This window comes from Symphalangus syndactylus, chromosome 9 (assembly GCF_028878055.3).
Source record: "Symphalangus syndactylus isolate Jambi chromosome 9, NHGRI_mSymSyn1-v2.1_pri, whole genome shotgun sequence".
In the NCBI taxonomy this organism is placed as follows: domain Eukaryota; kingdom Metazoa; phylum Chordata; class Mammalia; order Primates; family Hylobatidae; genus Symphalangus; species Symphalangus syndactylus.
The window spans coordinates 96,383,864-96,406,615 of NC_072431.2; the positions used below are offsets into that span (position 1 = coordinate 96,383,864).

At 39.8% G+C, this 22,752-nt stretch overlaps 1 protein-coding gene across 4 annotated transcripts in view; it reads right to left on the reverse strand.

The window, feature by feature from the left end:
* BMPER (BMP binding endothelial regulator) overlaps positions 1–22,752 on the reverse strand; it is a 244,931-nt gene that overhangs the window by 188,715 nt on the left and 33,464 nt on the right. The gene's annotated exons all lie outside the window — the stretch shown is intronic.

Here is a 22,752-nt window from a genome sequence, read left to right on the forward strand (position 1 = left end):
TAAAAAAATAGTAGGCACCAACATACAGCTATTCCTACAAACTACAAAAATAGAACACAGAAAGGGTGACATTCACTGGATCTCCTGTTTTCTCTTGGGTATGTGGTCCCATCCAACTCCTCTTCCAGAAACAGGAAAGCTTTCTTGGAGCTATTCAGATAAGTGAACTTTCAATAGAGTGCCTTTTCCTTTCAAAATCTATTTTGGTTCCCTAACTACTGGTTTATTCTCAACTATTTTTTTTTAATAAGCACACAAACAGTCAGATTTATTTAAATTAAACCAAACTGGGAGTCTTTGAAGTCATTTCATGCCACATGGCACAAGGAAACAGACCAGACAGGTCTGCCATGCTTTGCTGCTTCCAGGCCACCTGATAGGGCACCCCTGCTCCCCTGGACTTGGTCAAGAAGCCCCAAATTACCCCAGCCCAATACAATTTTTTTAATGAACCACTTTTCAGACACTGTTCTCCAGAAACATATGGAAGTATAATCAAAAGGGATAAACATAAAATCTGACTATCCATTCTAGGGCTTAAACAGTGTCCTTAAGACTTCATTTAAAACAGGCTTTTATTACTCTTCAAGGCTGTACCTACCGTGAATCCTGGAGGCAATTGTGCTTATTTTTGGCTAATGGGAATTTTATAGCCAAACCATTTCCTCAGTCCCAAGAGAAAGAATCAGGCCCATGAACTGAGTTCTTAAATAGTAGCATGTGCTCCCTCACCACAAAATTTTTTTCATTGCTTTTTTCGTTTCGCTTCCAGTTAGGAATTCAATATGTGATTGAAATGAAATAATTGACAATAGAAAAAAATGATAGAGAGCTATTTCACTTAATTTTTTATGATTTAATGAATAAACCCCAAATATGCAGAAATTTCAGATGAGTACAGTGAATCACTTGTAAATTCAACTGACTTCACCAGTATAAAGGAAGAGAAAAAAAACTTCCACATGACTTGCTTGGATTTCTAATCTTTGTGTTTATTGGAGACTGTAAAGTGATGAAATTGTGGCTCAGTTGCATAACTTTACAGTATCATAATAGATACAGTATCTGCCATTGACCATAAGGTAATACAATACATTCTATGAACCACAAATAAATTGGGATTCTAGTCAATAAAATATGCTTTTGAATTTTTAATGTAATTAATACAATAAAGGGAATATGCAATGCATTAAGGGAGAAAAATCCTTGCCGCAACTTTTTATACATCACCCACCATTCTTGCATTTGCTCTCTTCTTAGCATAAACATGGGAGTGCCTATTGCTCAGGGCTGAATCCCACTGCAAAAACCATCCTACCCTCAGCACCCCACTGTCAAGCAGTCAGCCCTCATTGCCTCTCAACAGGCAAAGAAGGAAGAACTAAGTTGAGTTCATGCTGAACAAAAATGGAGAAAGAAGGAAAATAATATTACACCAGGAGAGACAGTCCTGTGAGATTATAAGGCAGGAAAATGTCACTGAAGGCCACCTCCAAAGATGAGGTACCAAAAAACAATTTGAAAAATATTATACAAATAATCTTCCAAGAGGAAAAAGGGGAAAAAAGGAAAGAAAATTTAAATAATTGCATAATTATTATAGGTGAGGCATTGAACTTAGAGTTTTCACATAGGACTTAATTTTATTCCCATAAAAACACTTGTATTAGTCTGTTCTCACACTGCTAATAAAGACATACACGAGACTGGATAATGTATAATGAAAAGAAGTTTAATGGACTCAACAGTTCCACAGGGCTGGGGAGGCCTCACAACTGTGGTGGAAGATAAAGGAAGAGCAAAAGGACTTCTCACATGGCGGCAGGAGAGAGAGCATGTCCAGGGGAACTCCTCTTTATAAAACCAGCATATCTTGTGAGACTTATTCACTACCATGAGAGAGCAGTATGAGGGAAACTGCCACCACGATTCAATCATCTCCACCTGGCCCCACCCTTGACACATGGGGATTATCACAATTCAAAGTGAGATTTGGGTGGGGACACAGAGCCAAACCATATTAGCACTATAGAACACCTAACAAGGACCTCATAATGCAAAGCTAGCACATCTAACTCCACAACAGATAACATTTTACCCCCAGTATTTAGAAATGAGGGAACCAAGCTTCAAAAAAGCACAATTACTTTGGGAACAAACAGCCACTCTTCTGCCTTACTCTAAAAGCCATGTTCCATTCACTATTTGGGTTGTGCTAGACACAAAGAAGGAGCTCAGAAAGTGATAGCTTCAGTAGTAAAAATGTTGTGCCTGGGGAAGATGGCATGCTGCCTTTCAATGATACTTTAAAAGGATGTTCCAGTGGTGGTACAAAGCCAGTATTTAAGGTTACATGCAGATTTTGTGGCTGGAGTGGTAAGAGCTGAGGTTGAAGATTTATGTTTGAACTCTGTTCTAAATGTATTTACATTTGGCTACCAACTATGCTAAGCCTTGGGCCTTTCAACATTAGGAAGCAACAAATAATGAGGGCTCAAAGCATCAACTTCAAACATCTAAGGGTGAATTCATACATTTTTCATAATAAGAACATGTTTTGCAGTGGGATTCAGCCCTGAGCAATAGGCACTCCCATATTTAGAAGCGTTTATGCTAAGAAGAGAGCAAATGCAAGAATGGTGGGTGATGTATAAAAAGTTGCAGCAAGGATTTTTCTCCCTTAATGCATTTCATAATAGGAACACGTTTCTAGTTTGGGGTGCATCGTAGCAGCCTAAGAAAATAAGATTTATTTAAAGACAACAAACAACCAACAACCTCATAAGAAAAATTACGGTGGCTATAGACAAAAAGTCAAGAATGGAACACTTCGTTTCCTCAAAGTAATTTCAAAGACATCGGTGACAGTGTAAAGAATAAATGCGTTATCTACAACACACATATGAAACACCATCTGTGTCACTAATGCATTATCCTGCATGATTTTTATACTTTAGAAAACATATTACTTAATGTAAACTTTCTGGTTGATTAACTAGGGTGTTCAGGGCTCATCAGGAAAAGTTGTCAAAATTATTCCACCATCACTCTTTATCTTTTATTTTTAATTCTGAAACATAGATTCACAGAAAGGTGCAAACAAATACACAGGGAGGTTCTATGCACCCTTTGCTCAACCTCCTCCAGTGTTAACTCTTGTATAACTACAGGACAGCAGCAAAACAAGGAAATTGACAATTGGGCAATCCACAAAGCTTATTCAGATTTTACCAGTTTAACATGCACTCATTTGTGTCTGTCTGGGTGTGTGCGTGTTTCTGTGCAGTTTTATTACGTGTACATTCTTGTAACCACGTAACATACAGAATTGTTTTATCACAACAAGACTCCCTCAGGTTATTCGTTTATAGCAACACTCAGTCTGCTTCTTGCCTCTGTCTCTAATCTCTGGCAACCACTAGTCAGCTCTCCATTTCTATAATTAGTTATTCCAGAATATTAAAGGAATCATCTAGTATGTAGCCTTTTGAGGTTGACTCTTTTCTCTCTGAATAATTCTTCTGAGCTCCAACCAAGTTGTTGCATGTATCAATTGTTTGTTCCTTTTTATTGCTGAGTATCCATACCATTCCTTGGTATGGATATACCACAGTTGGTTTAACCACTCACCTACTGAAGGGCATCTGGGTTGTTTCCAGTTTTTTACCTTTTACAAATAAAGCTGTGATGAACATTTATTCATCACAGCAGGACTCTGTGTGAACACAAGTTTTTGTTTCACTGGCATAAATGCTCAAGAGTGCAATTACTGGGTCATGTGGTAAGTGTATGTCTAGTTCTTTAAGAAACTGCCATACTGACTTCCGGGGTGGCTAAACAATTATTTGACATTTTCACCAGCAATGTATGAGAGATTTTCCATGTCTTTGCCAGCATTTGGTGTTATCACTCTACAGTTGACCCTTGACCAACCCTCTTGAAGTCAAAAATTCAATATAACTTTTCATTCCCCAAAAACATACCTACTAATAGCCTACTGCTGACCAGAAGCCTTACCAATAACATAGTTGATTAACACATATTTTGTATGTTATGTGTATTATACACTGTATTCTTAATAAAGTAAGCTAGAGAAAAGAAAATGTTATTGAGAAAGTCACAAGGAAGAGAAAATGTATTTACTATTCATTAAGTAGAAGTGGATAATCACACGTGTCTTCATCCTCATCACATTAACATAGGCAGAGGAAGGGGAGTGGTTGGTCTTGCTGTCTCAGGGGTGGAAGAGGTGGACAAAGTGGAGGAGGTGGAGGAGGCGGAAGGGGAGACAGGAGAGGCAGGGACACTTGGGTATAACTTTTATTGAAAAAGATCTGCGTGTGAGTGGACTCACAGAGTTCAAACCCATGTTGTCCAAGGGTTCGATGTTTATATTTTTAGCTATATTGATAGGTGAGTTAATATTTTACTGCAGTTTTAACTGCATTTTCCTGATAGCTAATGATGTTAAACATCTTTTTATGTGCTTCATTGCCACCTGTATATACTCTGATGAAATGTCTCTTCATATCTTTTGCCTATTTCTAATTAGACTTTTTGTTGTCCTCACAAAGCTTCCACAGAACAAATGATTTTTATATTGATGAGGTAAATTTATCAATTTTTCATTTTTATGAACAGCGCTTTTGGTGTCAAGTCTGAAAACTCTGCCTAGCTCTAGGTCCCAAATATTCTCCTACATATGTTTTCTACGAGTTTTACAGTTTTCCATTTCACATTTAAGTTTGTGATTAATTTTGACCTAATCATATGATGTATAAAGTTTAGGTGAGGTGTTTGTTTTTGTGTGTTTTTTTGTTTGCTTGTTTGTCTGTTTGTCTATGAACAGCTCACTGCTCCAGCGCCATGTGTTTAAAAAGCTAGCCTTCTGCCATCACATTGCTTTGGCATTTTGTTAAAAATCAAGTGGATATATTTCTGTCTTAGTCCAGGTTCTCCATTCTATTCCGCCGATCTGTGTGTCCATGCTTCTGTCCATGCCATGTTGTCTTTATTACTGTAGCTGTACTACACACTTTAAAATTGGGTAGACTGGTTCCTCTCACTGTATTCTTGTGTTTCAAGAATGTTTCAGCTATTCTAGGTCCTTTGCCTTTTTATGCAAATTTTAGAATAAGCTTGTCTATGTCTACAAAATACCCCTGCTAGGTGCTTTTTAGACCATTTTAAAAATTACTTATATGGAAATATCAGGCTTGATCTATGCCTCATTGAGAAGCCTCTTTCACTGTGGGATGAAGCCGGCCTATGTTTGCCAAGTACACTTTTGGGAAGCGTTTTTCCACGAGTAGTCCAAGGACTAAGGGCATTCCTAGGGGGCCTGTGAAAACACACATTCCTGCACCCATATTTTTCTTCCTATCTGCCACCTCTTTTACCTGGGCTCTTTGCTGGAAAGTCTGAGCTGAGACTCATTTGCTTGGGATGATTTTAGAACTGTGCAGCCAGCAGAAGAGATGTCTGATTCAACAGCGCAACGTTGTACAGAGTCTTCTGGAAGTCTGTGTGGCTGCCTCTGATTTCATGCCATGAGATCAGAGGGGTTCTTTGTTACATTTGAAGCATGGGTAGACAAGTGCATTAAAGAGAAAAACTCGCCCATTCTAAAAACAGGACAAAATTGATAAAGGCCTTGGCCAGGCATGGTGGCTCATGCATGTAATCCCAGCACTTTGGGAGGCTGAGGCGGGCGAATCACTTGAGGTCGAGAGTTCAAGACCAGCCTGACCAACATGGAGAAACCCCGTCTCTACTAAAAACACAAAATTAGACAGGTGTGGTAGCAGGCACCTGTAATCCCAGCTACTCAGGAGGCTGAGGCAGAAGAATCACTTGAACCTGGCAGGCGGAGGTTGTGGTGAGCCAAGATCACGCCATTGCACTCTAGCCTGGGCAACAAGAGTGAAACTCCTTGTGAAATCTCAAAAAAAAAAAAATTGATAAAGGCCTCAACCTATGGGCAGGAACTGTGGAAGAGACTGCCAAATATCTGTCAAGAAAAGCAGCTACTGACCCATGTGATCACACTGGGAGAGGAATGAGGAGAAACCTCCACACCATAAGCCCACACCTCATCCAAGCTGTAACTAAAGCAGGCATTCATGGGAGCTGTACTGGAATCTCCTGCACTCCCTGAATCTCAGAGCAACCATTGATTTCCGAATTTTAGTTTATCAACAAAGGCTTATACTTTTAAATTATATTTCTTTCATTAGTAACTCTTGTTAAAAAGAAGAGAAGTATCAAGCACCTGGCTTGTAGTCAGTGGTGTGCTGCCCATATTTAACAGCCAGCTCTCTAAGAGGAAAAAGCCCTGACTTTGAAATGCATTCTGATTTCCAAGGTATGAATACTTCCACCATGGTCATTGCTGGCAACTAACGTGATATCAACAAAAATAGTGTCAGGAAGATAACCACTTCAGCACATCACGGTTTATAGTACTATATATTTTAACATTAGATGCCAGTGGCTCTGTGAAACCTTTTATCTTCCTAATAGGAGACCACGAACTTTTGGGTAGAGTTTAGGGTATTTTATTAGCATTAGAGGTCATGCTGTTAATCCCATATACCTAGATAAAAATACTTAAGCATACTAACAGTCACATATTTTCAGTTTATGGCATTATGTCTGGCTCTCCTTCTCCTAAACTTGGTATATACAACACATCATTTAACCAGGAGAACATTCATTCCAGGGGCTCCCAAGTCTGCTGGACATTAGAACCACCTAGGGGGCTAATTCAGAATATAGATGCCCAGTGGAATAAACACAAATGTCTACCAACAAATGAGTGGATAAACAAAATGCAGTATATTCATACAATGGGCTACTATCTAGCCCTTTAAGGAATAAAATTCTAATACCCGCTACAACATGGATAAACCTTGAAGACATTATGCTAAGTGACAGAAGCCAGACACAAAAGGACAAATATTGTCTGACTGCATGTATATGCGGTACCTAGAATAGGCAAATTCATAAAGACAGAAAGTGAAATGCAGGCTACCAAGGGCTGAGGGGAGGAGCGAAAGAGAAGATATTGTTTAATGGGTACAGAGTTTCAGTTTGAGATGATGAAAAAGTTCTAGAAATAGATAGTGGTAATGGTTGCTCAACAATGTGAATGTACTTAATGCCATCAAATTGTATATTTTAAAATGATCAAAATGGTAAATTTTATGTTATATGTGTCTTGCCATAAAAAAGAACACAGTTGCCTGGGCCTCACTCATTGGGGATTATGATTCATTTGGTCTGCAGTAGGGCTCAGGCATCTGAGTATTTTACAAGCAGTTCTGGCAATTCCAAGACACAAGCAGGTTCAAGACCCACTAATCTAGTCCAGCCCCTGCATGATACAGAGGGGAAAACAAAGGTTCTGAAAACAATGTCTTGGCCAAGGTCAAGTAACTAGAAGTGGCAGAGTCAATAATTGATTCCCCATCTACTTCCAAGTCCTGTCTTCTTTTCACTTCATTCTTCAAATAACTGAGGGTCTTTATGACTATTATACAATCCTCAGGCTACGAGGCTTAGAAGTTCCCTGTCTAGATGTCTGAATATATTAACCAGGCCAGGGTTTTGCCTTCAGCTCTTCTGTGTGGCCTTGCCTCTGGAGGTTTAAAGATGTTTGCCTTGCTTCTGCATTCACAGCCTCATCAAGGTGGCCATGCCACAGTCTCCGGAACCCAATATATTAAAAACTCACAGTGCAGGTTCGGAGAATGCCTGGACACTCTCGGACAGTCAGAGGACTGCCTCATGTGTTCAGCATCAGCCAGTCAATGCCCAAGCATGTCTGCAGATAAACATCTTCAGTCCTCCAACCACCAACCTACTAGAAACATAATTAGCTGGCTCTGGTGTAAATAAGCTCATACTGAGAGAAGGAGGCACTCAAGTTCATGAACATACAAATGTACATTGTTCACCTTCATTATCATATTAGTCTTGTTAAACATCAATCTCTCTAGCAGACAGATTTCTAAGTCAATACAAATTAACTCTAAGATGAGGTTCCTCTCCAAAAGAAATATAGAACATCTAATTCTAAAAAGAAAAAAAAGGAATCAACTTCTGAAGAAACTACAAGAGTATTCTCTGGTCAAAGTCCAGTAGGAACATTTACCATTCAGCATCATGATAATTTTTAAAATAACAATCAGATGCCTGCACACTCATGCATCTTCCTCAATAGATGCATGTCACATATATGGACATACTTTCAGTTTCAGAGTTGCTGAATTTAAGCAGCAAATAAAAGAGAACCTAGACAGACTGCAGGGGCTTCGGTGTCAAATCATTCCTTTCCTGAGGTTTCTGATGATGCACCCCAAGTTTCTACCTAGAATACCTCACTTTATTCTCTCAGCTTTATGGCCCTCCATGAAAGAATGTCATTAGAAGCCTCAGAGGAGATAAGAATGTTTTGGTTCCAAAACATTTTGAGATGATAAGCATCACTGTGATTTTATTCTCACAGTGAAATATACTATAAGACAAGAGGGGGAAAAATCATCTTAAAGTGCTGAGCAGTTTACTCTTCATGATAGGCATGCTATAAGCAGTCGCAGAATCATTTAAAGAGCAGCTGCAGAAAACTCAAAGCTACATTAAAGGTTCATTCTATATGATGTTACAAAAGAAAGCAGATAATCACATCAAAATTATGGTACCTTGGAAATCCGAAGTCCTAATTGCAGAATATTACTGGTGGCTTTGCACAAAACAATGAAAGATCTACTAAAAATCACATTTAGGTGATCAGTAAGTTTATTAGTACTATACTATACTACAGCCACTACCATATGAAAATATACTTAAGCGGTGGTGGTTTTAATTATCTTTTTTAACCTCTATGGAATTCAAAGAAGGAACAATAAAATATCAAGGGCCTAGAACTCGTTGGTAGACATTCAGTCATTTTTCATCCCTATTTATCCATTCTCATTCTCTCCCTATCACTCTCACTCAACTTCAACTACCACCCTCCTCCACCATGGCCAGGAACAGTTGCAATCATTTAATGTGAGTCAACAGTACTACACTAAATATGCTCATGACATCATGAGACACATGCTGAACTAGGAAGATTGAAACTTAGTTCCAATTTTCCCATCTTTCTCTTATTCCCTTTTATCCAACATATATTCAGGGGGCAGCCAGTCTGTACCAGGCACAGTGATCAGAGCTGAAAATACTATCATCCCTACCCTCCCAAAACTTCCAGTTTAGCAGGAGTTCTAGAAAATCAAAATGCTGAATCACAATTGAGGTTAATGTTAAGAAGAAAAGATACTTAATTGTACAGCAAGTGCCCATGGATGCCGGGAAGGAATGTCCAAAGTGAAATCTAAAAAATGGGTCAAAGTCAGCTCTACAACATAGGGGAGAAAAGCCCTCCAAGCAAAGGTTAGAGTATGTTCAAAATTCCACAGCAGGAAGTGAACACAAAACATTAAGAGAAACAGAAGAAAGCCTCCCATCCAGGTGCAGTGGCTCACACCTGTTATCCCAGCACTTCAGGAGGCCAAGACGGGTGGATCACTTGAGGTCAGGAGTTCAAGACCAGCCTGGCCAACATGGTGAAAACCCATCTCTACTAAAAATACAAAAATTAGCTTGGCGTGGTGGTGCATGCCTGTAGTCCCAGCTACTCGGAAGACTGAGGCAGGAAAATCCACTGAACCTGGGAGGCAGAGGTTGCAGTGAGCCAAGATCCTGCCATTGCACTCCAGCCTGGGCAACAGAGAGAGAATCCATCTAAAAAAAAAAAAAAAAAAAAATCCCACCAGGAGAAGTGCAGAAGAAGATGGGGAGACAGGGGAGAGCAAGACCCAGATCTTGCAGGGCTTGGTGGCCACCTAACCAGAGGAGGAGAGGGAATGGCCAAAAGCAGGCAAGCGTTTGCTAGCTTGTACTGTGTGCACTGATTGGGCAAGCTATCTTCTAGCTGTAACTATCATTCTCGATAGATGCTTCTACTTAACCATGTGTCCCAAAGCTGCTCTGGGTACAGTTGGTAGAATTCTAAGATGCATCCAACCCCTGATACACCTACTTTGTGCAATCCTTCCCTTGAGTGTGGGCAAAACCTGTGAATGTGATGGATGTCACTCCCGTGATTAGGCTGTGACCAGAAATTGTGCAGGTGTAACTTGAGTTATTATCCTGAGTGGGCCTGACCTACTAAGTGAGCCTTAAAAAGGGTCTACAAGCCATAAAGGTCCTCTCTTGCTGGCTTTGAAGAAGGAAGCCACTCTGCAGCTGCAAGGAACTGAATTCTGCCGACAGCCACATGAGCTTAGAAGAGGACCCTGAGCCTCAGATGAGACCAGCCCTGGATGACATCTTAATTGCAGGCTTGTGAGACCCAGCTAAGCCGTGCCCAGAGCCCCAACCCACAGAAACTGTGGGTTAATAAATGATGTTATTTTAGGCTGTTAAGTTTGTCATAGCTTGTTGTCTATCAATAGAAAATTAGTACACTGGCCATCAGCAGCAGAAGGAAGCTCTGTGAGGCTGGGAGCCTCTGAGACTACCCCCATTCTGATATGGCTGTCAGGCACTTTGCATATGAGACATCAGGGAGACCAGAACTACCACGCTCCTCCATCATGGCCAGGAACATTCGCAACTTGGCCCACTTTAGAAAGTGAAACGGATGCACCAGAAGTCCACAGCAAGCTTTAGAAATCTAATCTTCTAACTTAAAGGCAACCACAAACTTACCCCTTAAACTGCCTTCCAAAAGTCTACAAAATCTAAAAAACAAAGCCCAGGAATAAATGGGTTGAGACAAATTTGACAAGGAAAGCTGATCTCTGTTTTAAGTTTCCTTACTAATTTTAACAACAAAAACAGCTTTTTGTGAAGTATGATTTTAATGTTAACAAGGTCCTTTCAAACAAGTAGGGTCATTTTTATTGAAATGCCAAAATAGCATGGTTTATATTATGGGTAGCCAATCTATGAATTGTAACATTTTATACATCTTTTTTTGGTTAGAGAAAAAGAGCAGGGGAAAGAAATCCCTCTTGTTTTTTGTCTTTTTTCTTGTCTTGAAAAATGTATTAACAACCTCCACTCAAATTTCTGAGGCCAGGTGGATAAAATTAGTTAAACTGCATAGGTTAAAATATCTATGCAAGCATTCCAGAATCTAACAACTTTCATCAAGAAGCATGTGAGAAATTCTCTTAAGCGCAAAATCATGAGAAAAAAAAAAAAAAAACAGTGGCACTGGAAGTGAGTAGCTCAATGGTGGGGAGGGAATGCAATCTCCAAAGACGTTTTAAGTGACAGGTTAGAGTCTCAGCATTAAATTAGCTAAGAGTAAAGCTAGTGACTTCTATTTGGTTAGAAATGAAACACACACACACACACACACACACACACACACACAGAAATGAAACACGCACACAGAGAGAGAGAGTATGCAGAGGCTGGCTCTGGAAGGATCCCCAAGAACCTGGTACAAAGATTGTCTCCAGGACAAAGTCGCCAGGGTCAAGAGTGGGAGGGAAACTTACTTTTACTATAGATATTTTTGGGTGCTTTTAAGTGTGTAATTGCATGACCTATTTAAGACATTGTATGCAGCCAAGCACACACATACACACATAAGAGCAAAGCTCATCTCAATTGTCCCACTGGAACACTGCTGCAGTAATAAGCAGTCATGAGTACTAGTGAGGAAAGAAAAAATTGAGTTGAGGGTTCCCAGATAAAGGACAATTAGTAAGAAAAGCCACTGGTTCCTAAGCTACATGTTGTCAGTCACCTCCAAAAGCCTCTCTGCCTACATACTTTCTCGGAAATTGTTGGTCCACCCAGACTATAATCAGTCCTGGAGGAAGAAGGGGGCTGTGCCCGGGTGAAGAACTGCCAAGTTCATTTCTCTCTCTCTCTCTCACTTTCTCTCTCTCTTTCTCTCTCGTTTATCTCTAGAGCCATCACAACTCATCTCTCCTCCTTCCTGCTTATCTCACAGGCAGTATGATACTGTATTAGTCCACTCTCACATTACTATAAAGAAATATCTAAGACTGGGTAGTTTATAAAGAAAAGAGTGTTAATTCACTTACAGTTCCTCCGGCTGTACAGAAGGCATGGCTGGGAAGGCCTTAGGAAACTTATGATCGTGGCGGAAGGCAAAGAGGAAGCAGGCACCATCTTCACATGGCCAGCAGGAGACAGAACAAAGGGAGAAGTGCCACACAATTTTAAACAACCAGATCTCGTGAGAACTCACTCACTATCATGAGAACAGTAAGCAGGAAATCCACCTTCATGATCCAATCACCTCCCACCAGGTGCCTCCTCCAACACTGAAGATCATAATTCAACATGAGATTTGGGTGGGGACACAGAGACAAACCATATCATATGCCAAGCAAGAAGAATGGGACAGTGGGAGTCAGAAGATCCCCTCTGCATCTGAGCAACTGTACAATCTCTCTCATCACATAAGTTTTCCCATCTGCTAAATCAGAAGAGTAATCACCACCACCTCAGGGCTGAATACAACTCTATCTCTGAAAGCCTAAGATTGGAGGATTGTCTTCTCTTCCAAAGTATTCTCTAAAACTCTTTCACAGTATAGTTTACATGATTAGCAGACCTTCTAGGGGAAGGCAACTCATTTCTTATTTGGGAGGCAAAATCTGGGGCAAACAGCATCCAGGTTGATTAGATATAATAACTACCAGAGAATTTGGCCATGTCTAAAAGAAAGGAAAGCAGAGGTTGAGGAAAGAACCACTCTTTTGTTTGGGCAGCAGACAATGCATGGTTATGATTGCCAAAATAAGTTTGGTTAAAAGTAAGCAACCAGATTGGCACATGGCTAACTCAATCTTTCCATCTTAAAAGATTTCAACAATAAAACAATTCACTCTGTCAACACAGAAAGTGTCATTATCTTCATATAAGAGTTTTTTTAAATGTTTGTTTCTATATATGGTAAGTAGCCGGCTCCCTCCAAAACAACCACATAGCAATATCCTGAAAGGCATGATCATCTTCCAGGTCATTCTCGAAGCAGCACTGAGAAGAGGTCCCTTATTCATGACCTTGTACTATAGAAAAAGCAACCTATAATTAATAATGCTTAATCTATTACCATTATTCATAGTCCCCCTTTACATTGGTCAGTAATTGGTCTATAGACACGAGCTCAATTCTCTTAAATTTCACAATGCATGTTTTGCTCTTTAATTCTTATTTATCAGAACCTAGGGCAGTTGACCTCATTTTGGAAATTGATGTGCAAATATTTATATTTTGCCTTTTTCTTTTCATGAGACATCATAGGATTTTAAAAATCAAATATAAAAGTTAAACTATTAAAAAATGCAACCCATGGGAACATAACCCATAGAAAAACAAGACAAAACACAGAAAAATCAAAGACAAGAAAAGGTTACGGAAAATAAACCCCACTTGACAAATGAAAGACTTTTTTTTCAATCCTTCATCAAACTCTTGTGGACAATTAATATTTCATGCTCTATATGAGGAAAGAAGATGGAACTTGACCTATAAATGTCTGAAACACACCTTATTCATTTATGATCTACTAATAACAAACATATATTCAGATAACAAACACATTATTGTTCATGAAAGAACCCTACATTAAAGGGTGATTTTCAGTCCAAGTAAATACAGAAAAGCTGCCAAAACCATCTGTTTGACTCTCGATGATCTCATTTGTTTTCATCAAACAATACTGAGTTTTTTCAAATTAGATTAATCTTCTGCCCAGTTGTTAGGCTATTTGGATAAAAATGTATAATTATTATTAGCATAAAAATAATCTCAAAAGCACACTGAAATATTTGCCTGAGAGAAATTAGTTATAATTTAATTACCTTTCTCTTTTAAAGAATATTCTGGCTTCATAAAAGCTAAGGACAATTTGGTAAGCAGCACTATTGTATAAATACCTGGCCCGTGGATTCACAAATAATTGTTAAATTAATAAACGCATGGAACATCTGAGCAATGCAATTAAAGGAAACAGGAACACAAATGCATGCACACGCAAAGCCTTTCTAAGAATACGTTTGAACTATGGGTTTTCATATTTCTGTCCTTAAGCAGATGTACTCTCCTACCATTGCCTTTTCAATATCAGCATCTTTTTCGGAGGAAAATAAGTAAAAGTCGTGATAGGATTCTGTTATCTTTTTGTGTGACCCCTCTACTCCTCCTCAAACAATCAACAAACAAAAACTTATTACAGATTTGTTTTAAATCAGATTTGTTTAATTCAAGGAAGCCTAGAAACTGGTACCTTAACAAGTTCCCCAGGTGATTTTGAGTGGCAGGCAATGACTAAGACCTATGTCATGCCTTTGTGTGTGCCAGAACCTTCATCCGGTAGTCTTGTGCAGAGCAGCCCTTTTTGAATGTGATTACCTTTTACTTGTTCATAAAAACGCATTGCTCTTCTGGAAAGCCTTCCCAGGCACATCCCTGATTCCTTGCCTGCTAGCTATCCTCCTTCCCTTCTGATATGGTTTGGCTGTGTTCCTACCCAAATCTTATCTTGAATTGTAATGCCCATAATCCTCACATGTCATGGGAGGGACCCAGTGGGAAGTAATTGAATCATGGGGGCAGTTTCCCCCATGCTGTTCTCATGATAGTGAGTTCTCACGAGATCTGATGGTTTTATAAGTGTCTGGCATTTCCCCTGCTGGCTCTCATTCTCTCTCCTACTGCCCTGTGAAGAGGTGCTTTCTGCCATGATTGTACGTTTCCTGAGGCCTCCCTAGCCATGTTGAATCAACTAAACCTCTTTTCTTTATGTTACCCAGTCTTGGGTATTTCCTTATAGCAATGTGGGAATGGACTAAAACACCTTCCCCCTGCACTCAGGCATGCCTTACCCAGAGAACTTCCCAACCAGATGGTACTTCTCTGTGTCCCTTTAATGAAGCAAGCTCCTTGAGGATATGGTCACTCTCTGCTTGATCCTGGGTCACTAACCTCTTGGCAGATGAATGACTGAGCTTCTCCAGGCCCTCATTTTCCTCATATATAAAATAAGACAGAAATTACCTCACTGTTGTGAAGACTTAGTGGTGAGCATAAACCAAATAATTTGGTATCCAGCAATGGGGAACATAAGTCCTTCTGGTACTTCCATGAAGAAAACAGATAGAGGTAAAGGTCTTAAAATCAACCAGATAATCACACCTCACAATCCACAGTGCTTCAACAATACTACATGGACAGACAGATGGATGCCACAACTTTCATGAGCCTCAGGATGAGAGCTCTTGGTAGATAAAAGCAGTAACACTGGCCAGGGACGGTGGCTCACAGCTGTAATCCCAGCACTTTGGGAGGCCGAGGCGGGTGGATCACCTGAGATCAGGAGTTCAAGACCAGCCTGGCCAACACGGCGAAACCCCGTCTCTACTAAAAATACAAAAAAGTTAGCCTGCCTGGTGGCGGTCACCTGTAATCCCAGCTGCTTAGGAGGCTGAGGCAAGAGAATCACTTGAATCCAGGAGTCGAAGTTTGCAGTGAGCCAAGATTGCACCACTGCACTACAGCCTGGGCGACAGAGTGGGACTCCATCTCAAAAAACAAAAAAAGTCCGGGTGCGGTGGCTCAGGCCTGTAATCCCAGCACTTTGGGAGGCCAAGGCAGGCAGATCACGAGGTCAGGAAATCAAGACCATCCTGGCTAACACGGTGAAACTCCGTCTCTACTAAAAATACAAAAAATTAGCCGGGCGTGTTGGCGGGCGCCTGTAGTCCCAGCTACTCAGGAGGCTGAGGCAGGAGAATGGCATGAACCCGGGAGGCGGAGCTTGCAGTGAGCCGAGATCGTGCCACTGCACTCCAGCCTGGGTGACAGAGCGAGACTGTCATAAAATTATGTTTGCCCGCGGGAACAATGTCATCTCTGAGGAGCTGTATTCTGATCAGCATCCTGGCCTTAAAGAATAGGAATGACCCATGAAGACCCATGAAGAATGAGCATAGTAGTAAAGACCAATTTACAATATATATAAACTTCTGTAATTATTTAAAGGAATAAAATGACGTTCCATGTAATTATAAATAAACTATGCACATTAATTATAGAAGTAGCTCACATAGATAAGTACACATAGAATAAACTATAAATAGAAACTCAACTATAAAATATGAGGAATTTTAAATAACCCAAATTTCTTAAGAGACTAATCAAGAAAAAAATGAGATGATAACATGCCTTCTTCTCTCATACTTACCCTGTATTAGAAGTTTCAAAACAAACAAAAAAATTAATAATTTCTGAGCTATTTCAAAGGTTTCTAATGCAGAATATGTTTTATGATTAGGATAACAAAGATGATAACAATAATATTTCCCATTGAGAAAATCATTCTTAGGCTGGGCACTGTGGCTCATGCCTGTAATCCCAGCACTTTGGGAGGTCAACGTGGGTGGATCACTTGAGGCCAGGAATTGGAAATGAGCCTGGCCAACCCAGTGAAACCTCATCTCTACTAAAAATACAAAAAAATTGCTGGGCATTGTGGCACACACCTGTAATCCCAGCTACCTGGGAGGCTGAGGCATGAGAATCACTTGGACGCAGGAGGCAGAGGTTGCAGTATGTTGAGATCACGCTACTGCACTCCAGCCTGGGCAACAGAGCGAGACCTGTCTCAATAATAATAATAATAATAATTATTATTATTATTATTAAAAAATAAATAAAAATAGAAGAAAAATTATTCTTAAAAATGAGGCCAGTAAAACATTCCCCACATTCTTCATCTAGCCTATATTCTAAATTTAGTCCATTCTGTCACTGAAGTTCTGCAATACTGCACCAAATTCTATGAAAACACTACCATTTAAGTGTTAACTTGTTGACAACTGTCAGTGCTTTCTGCACTTTATTGTAGAAAACACAACAGCAATTGATGGCACTCAGTTAGGCTCTTTAAATGGAGCTTGATACCACTTCTCACCAAACCACCAAAAGGGGGAGGAACATATCCCTGGTAATATGGGGAAATCCAGAGCAGGAGAGAACTGGGTCAAGAGTGTGAATGTTGCAGTCTGAAGTGGGGGAATCCGTTAGATGGAATGGAAATGAGGGAAGGCAAAGATATCCAAACAGGTCTAAATTTTACCACATGTGACACCAGCTTTCCCTATCATCTTTTATGGAGAAAAGGCTTAAAAACTCTCAGGGAAGAGGGAAAGAGAATAGCCTTGTCTTTTTTGGAGCCATTTAGTAAAAATGTCCATCATAGTTTGACACATGCACACCTTTTCTTCCAACACTGTGATTTCTAGGTCTCTGTCCTTGAGAAACAGACACACATGGGCCTGACAGGAATGACAAGCTGGTTCCCTGCAGCTTGCAAAAACTGAAAATCTAAACGACTATCAACAGGGAGGTGTTAAATGAATTACTCTATATCTATACTATGGAATCCATACAAGAGTTGAAAAAGCATGAACTTGCCTGGGAAAATTCCTAAGTCACATTGTTGTTGATTTTTAGATTTTTTGTTTTTTGATACTGGGGGGCGGGGGGGTTGGCCAGAGCAAACTGCAAAAGACCATTTCTTTCCATTTATGTAAAAATAAAAGTACGCAGACAAAATTACATATACATGTAATAAACTGAAAAAGGTCTGGAAAACACACAATAAATTGGTAACAGTTGTTATTTCTGAGCAGAGTGGGTTTCACAGGCTCAAAAAGAACTTCTTTCTCCTTTCTTAACTTCTTTAGTACAATAATATATTAATGTAGTGTTTAATTAAATTTAAAATTAAACATAATTGTGCCAAGGAAGGAAAGGAGAAAGAGAGAGAGAAGTCAGAAGGGAAAAAGAAAAGAAAGTTCCAACAAATCATGGGAGGAAGTGAGCCAGTTATTGGGGTTCAAGTCCCCCCACTCCCATTTACTTACACAATCGAATAACTGGAATAGACTTCCAATAAGCATACCCCAGCACTTCAACATCAGAGTGATGTTTTCTTGGTCATTATCTGCTGTTTTCCTTGATTTCTTTTTTAATCATTCTAGTGATTTTCAAAATAGGAAGACAGCAAAGGGCCACAGAGAAAACACAGCCTCCCACTACAAAAGGTAAAGAGATTTCTCACGCCCACATGGTCTCATGCTTGATTTTTCTCAGGTATATTGACCAGGATAGGTAATGACTATCAGCCTCTAAAAGCTGTGGGATGTGGTTCTCCTTTCTACATCAGCGAGGCCGACCGTCTCTCTTCCTTTCCGTTGTTTGTCTGATAGCTGTGGTCCTCAAGCCTGTCTGCATAAGGGTCTCAGTGGAGACTTAAAAATATACAGTCAGGGGCCCAGGCTGGGTGCTGCTGATACAGCAGGCCTGCAAGCCTAATGGTGAGACCACCTGGGTCTGTCTCCCATCTCTGTCACTTACTAGCTCTGTGATATTGGGAAAGTCACTAAGGCCCTCAGTGTCACCATTTTTCCATCTATAAAATGGGGCTGACTTTGTGAGGATTCAGTGTCTGGCTCCAAGAAAGTACCACCAGGAGTACTACCTGTTGCTGTTTTGATGAAGAGGATGGTCATCTTGCTGACTGCTATTATATTGGGCAAGCCCCAGGAATCTGCATTCTAACTGCTGCTTCTGTGATCCATTACATTTTGAGAACACTGTTTATACACATTCCCTCAGGTAAAAGGAAGAACAAACAAAGAGGAAACACTATTCAAGGGTAACTTGAAGCATCTAGTAAGCTTTTGCTATTGGTCATCCACTAACAATACCAGATTTCACCTTCCCATATGCTTGCTGATAGAGCCACGCCCTGCACCCATTCTGCCTGGCACCCACTGCACTTTGTTAGGTACACGCTGTGTGCACCTCCACAAGAGGCCTGACCACACAGCCTGGTGAGCAGCTTTAAAAACTACAAAAGGTATTACCTCGGAATGCAGATACCATTCAAAATATAGGAGAATTCAGTCTATCAGTGCTCCTATTACAATGTGTTAAGTCAAGGGTCCCCAACCCCTGCCTGGGCCACGGACCTGTACTGGTCTGTAGCTTGTAAGGAACTGAGCCACACATCAGGAGGTGAGAGGTGGGCAAATGAAAGAAGCTTCATCTGTATTTACAGCTGATCCCCATCGCTCACATTACTGCCTGAGCTCCGCCTCCTGTCAGATCAGCTGCAGCATTAGATTCTCACGGAAGCACAAACCCTATTGTGAACTGCACATGCGAGTCATCTAAGTGTGCACTCTTTATGAGAATCTAATGCCTGAAGATTTGTCACTGTCTCCCATCAACCCTAGATGGGACCATCTACTTACAGAAAACAATCTCAGGGCTCTCAGTGATTCTACATTATGGTGAGTTATATATTACACATTACAATGTAATAATAATAGAAACAAAGTGTGAAGTATATGTAATACATTTGAATCATCCCAAAACCATCCCCCCACCCCGGTCCATGGAAAAATGGTCCTCCATGAAACTGGTCCCTGATGCCAAAAAGGTTGGGAACCACTGTGTTAAATGATCTGAAAAAACAAGGCTCCATTTCTTCGCTAAGGAGACTCCATTGCGTATTATGTTACATATATAAAAATATATATAATATAAATATATATTTGTATTAAAATTATATTTTTATTTCTAACATATAAATTATATTATATATAATTATATTATATATAAATATATAAAATATATAATATATAAATTATATATAAATATATAATATATAAATTATGTGTGAATATATTATATATTAATTATATATAAATATATAATATACATAAATTCTATTATATATAAATATATAATATACATAAATTCTATTATATATAAATATATAATATACATAAATTCTATTATATATAAATATATAATATACATAAATTCTATTATATATAAATATATATTTATAAATTCTATTATATATAAATATATAATATATATATAAATTCTATTATATATAAATATATATAATATATATAAATTCTATTATATATAAATATATATAATATATATAAATTCTATTATATATAAATATATAATATATATAAATTCTATTATATATAAATATATATAATATATATAAATTCTATTATATGTAAATTCTTTGACCCTGAGACAATCATGCCTAGACATTATTTAGTTCTAAAGTAAAGTATTATCAGCAAACTTCTGCATTATTATGATTCCTCACTAAATCACTCTCATTGAGCAAGAACAGTCAAAATCTTCAGCATGAGCATGCAGGCTTTTGTCAGAGGACTTATCAGAAATGTCGCTGCTACTGCTGTCTCAGAATTTCTGCTACCCACTGATCTGTTGTTGTTTTGTTGTTGCTGTTTTCTCCTATATGAATACAGAATGCGAAAGAGTTACAGAGAAGTTTACTGGGATTCCTTGGGAGGCCAAACCCAGATTGGGTGAACACTCAGATCTGAGGGCCCTCAGGGAATGCCCTCCCAAGGGTCTCCCTCCAGTCCTTATTCCTGAACTACACAAGGCTCTTTGGTTTTAGCTTCTTGCCTTTACTCACATTCAAAGCTAAAAACCAAGGTATAACCTAACTGCCCAAAAATGTGGTCAGAAACGACCAAATGAATGTTGGTACACTCTTACAACAGAATCTTATGCATCTATTAAGGACAATATGTCCAAATAACAGAGATGTTATGCCCTAATGTTAAGTAGGAAAAAATATAAATAATGCAATATGGGTAGCAAAATATCAACCTTGTAAACACTTTTACATGGGAAAATACAGAAATAAATATATCAAACGATAGCAATTGTTATTTCAGGATGGTGAGACTGTATTTTTTTCCTGCTTTTCCACAGTTTAGACTATTTTTTGAGGCTTCTCCTATGAGCATAAGTTATAATTCCAATTAAAAAAAAAAACTCACCAAAATACTGGGAGTCTCCAGTATTTAAGAGTGAACAGGACTGTGTCCCTTAAAACCCTTGAGACAAGCACTGTATTATGAGGTAGAAAGAGAGAAAACAAAGGGTGCATATTAACATCCACCCCAGGGCCCCTGAAAAGTCAGACTCACTGTATTAGTTCATCTTCACACTGCTACATAGAACTGCCCAAGACTGGGTAATTTATAAAGGAAAGAGGTTTAATTGACTCACAGCTCAGCATGGCTGGGGAGGCCTCAGGAAACTTACAAACATGGCAAAACGTGAAGGGGAAGCAAGCACCTTCTTCACAAGGTGGCAGGAAGGAGAAGTGCCAAGCAAAGGGAAAAGAGCCCCTTATAAAACCATCAGATCTTGTGAACAGCATGAGAACAGCATTGCAGAAACCACCCCCATGATTCAATTATCTCCACCTGGTCTCTCCCTTGACATACAGGGATTACAATTCAAGAAGAGATTTGGGTGGGAACACAAAGACAAACCCTATCACCCATTCAGTAGTCCCTCTCATGAAGGTCCACCTTAGGGCAGGGCAGGATTCTTGACCTCCCCCCAAATGCATTGGGATTTCCATCAGAAAGAGAACTCAGGACACTGCACTCACTGGCCTATTCTTGGGTCCAGTTTGGTTAGAAGAGGCTTATCATCTTAAGCCCAAAAAGAATGCTCAGGAAATGTGTTTGTCTTGGGTATCTCTTTCCCTTGAAAGATTAAAATAAGAGGAGGAAAGGGTGGTGATAAAGGAACTTAGCAGGTCAAGAAGGAAAGAAGGCTACACACTACAGCATAAGAAAGCTCCCTTCTGCATGACCAATCATGGAGAAGCAAACCGAAAGCTTGTCAAGCATGCAAAGGGCACCAGTTATACTTCTATTACCTGAGAGATGTTGACATGCAGTACAGTGAATACATCTTTCCATGTGAGTCCCTCCAACACAATTGTCCTCGTTTTTTGTCTTTGTTTTTTGGGATGGAGTCTTGCTCCGTCACCCAGGCTGGAGTGCAGTGGCGCAATCCTGGCTCACTGCAACCTCTGCCTCCTGGGTTCAAGTGATTCTCCTGCTTCATCCTCCCCAGTAGCTGGGAATACAGGCACCCACCACCACGCCTGGCTAATTTTTATATTTTTAGTGAAGACGGGGTTTCATCGTGTTGGCCAGGCTGGTCTTGAACTCCTGATCTAAAGTAATCTGCCCACCTTGGCCTCCCAAAGTGCTGGGATTACAGGTGTGAGCCACCATGCCCAACCTGCTGTCCTCACTTAACAAATGACGTGATGAGATCAAGAAAGGGTCCATGTCTCCCGCTGCTCACATAGAAATGTGGTGGATGAGTTTCCTGAGGCTTAGGACAATAGACATTTATTGTCTCACAGTTCTGGAGACTAGAAGTCCAAGATCAAGGTGTCGGTAGGGCATGCTCCCTCTGAAGGCACTTGGGAAGAATCACTCCTTGCCTTTCCTAGATCCTGGCAGCCCTGGGCACTCCTAGGCTGGTGGCAGCATCACTCCAGCTTCTGCCACTCTTTGTCTGTCTCTGTCTGTCTCTGTTTCTTCCTCTTCTTATAAAGACACCAGTCACATTGGATTTGGAGCCACCCAAATTCAGTATGACTTCATCTTAATTAACTATATCTGCAAAGGGCCTAGTTCCAAACAAGGTAACATTCTGAGCTTCCAAGTAGATGTGAAATTAGGGAACACTCTGCCACCCAGTAACCTTGGATTCTGACTCGGCAGGGTGACTCCAGAGCCCACACCCTGAACACTGGGCTAATGC